Source organism: Dromiciops gliroides, chromosome 1, assembly GCF_019393635.1.
Source record: "Dromiciops gliroides isolate mDroGli1 chromosome 1, mDroGli1.pri, whole genome shotgun sequence".
NCBI classification, from domain to species: Eukaryota; Metazoa; Chordata; class Mammalia; order Microbiotheria; family Microbiotheriidae; genus Dromiciops; species Dromiciops gliroides.
In genome coordinates, this window is record NC_057861.1 from 383,701,215 (window position 1) to 383,703,053 (window position 1,839).

A 1,839-nucleotide genomic window follows, 5' to 3' on the forward strand; every position below is an offset into this window, starting at 1 on the left:
CTTTTGTGATAAGAAACAAAGAAATACAAACAGATGAGTGCTAAAAAAATTAAAACAAGAATGCTGTTTGAGGTCATTGATGTAGACTAGTCAAAAAAATGAAAAACATTATTAACACTTTTTTACATTTCAAAGACAAAATTCATTTCACAGATATTTAACATTTATATATTTATTCCCAACAATGGTTTCAGTATGGTGAACCTTAGAGGCCAAATAATTTAAATATCTACTCAGCTTGAGAACCCTCACCAATCTTATTGTATTTGAATCTTTCTGATGTCTGTGAATTAACCATGTAGTAGTCAAAGTTACTTGTTTTGCCTTTTTGTTTTTATTTATTTATTTATTTTGACTCTAGGGATGGCAGGAAATAAGCCATTGTAGTAATCAAGAAGCAAGCAATTGAGCTCTAAAAAATAAAAAAAGAGATGATTAAATGAGATCAATGAAAAAGCTGAAAAACTAGATTTCTAGTTTTTCTGACCATCTCAGTAGGAAGGGAAGGGGAAAAGAATAAACATTTACATAGCAAGTACCATGTGCCAGGCACCATACTAATCATTTTTACAATCTACTTAGCCTCTGCCTCTTATTTGATCATCACAACAACCTTACAAAGTAAGAGGTATTATTATCATCATTTTATAGTTCAGGAAACTGATGCAAACAGAGGCTAAGTGGATTGCCTATGGTCACACAGTTAATAAGTATATGATGCCAGATTTGAACTCAAGTCTTCCTGACTCCAGACCAAGCATTCTATCTATTGCATCACCTAGCTGGTTTAATCTAATAGGTCAGTTGAAAGCTGATTTATCCTTCCATGTTAGGCTATCACTATAACTGGGGGTGGGTAGGTGGAGAATATTTGAATTCAAAGTATTCAATTCAGTTATCCCCTATAAATGAATACCTAATTATTTCAAGGGGAACTTTTCTTAAACATTGTTTGATCCTTCATGAAGAATAGCTGGTTCCAGAGCAATCTACAGACTCTTTCTCCCTACTTCCCTTTGCTCTGCTCAGAGTCCTTTCAAGCTCAGACTCATATCATCTTTTAAATATCCCCTTTCCTTTTTTATTTAATTAATAATATTTATTTGATAATTACTTAATATGACCCTGTCTAGATTATTTGGGGGAAAGAGAACATGTTGATATTTTACTCTGTATATCTTAAACATTTTTAGTTATTATGAAACTCAAAAGTTAAAAAAATCCCCAGAAGACGGAACTGAGACTTGTGTCAGTTGCCTAGAGCTAAGTGGAAGGCAGTCTTAAGCCAGAATAATAACTAAAAAATTGATCCGTTGTTCATATCTGTTGAATTAGCCTTTACAAATTATTAAAACAACGTGAAGCCTGGGAAAGAAGACCTGAGCGGTCCATTTCAAATAAGAAGAGAAGTAAGTTTGAAAAGTAATCTCATTATTGGAGCAACATAGGGAGCTCATTGGGAGGAAAGATGATAGGTATACTAAATGGGACTCCAAGGCTTCATGAGAGGGGAAAACTTATATTGTCAACCAAAGGTAATAGGTTAGGCCATACAAATTTTGTATCAGGGTGTCCGTAACATCCATGCGCATTGCTAATGGGTTCACTTCAAACCAGCTTGGACAAAGAAGAAAGGACATGGAGGAGAAAGAAGGTACTTTAGAGAGGTATGGAGCCTCAAAATCACAAAGAAAATAGGTGAAATGTGCATGCCACATCAGGATGAGCAGCCTGAAACCAAAAGGAAGAATCCATGGGAAGCCAAGAGAAGGGGGGTTTGTGGGGAAAATAATATTTTATATTGTTCAGGAAAAGGTATTATATTGTTTAAATCTAACC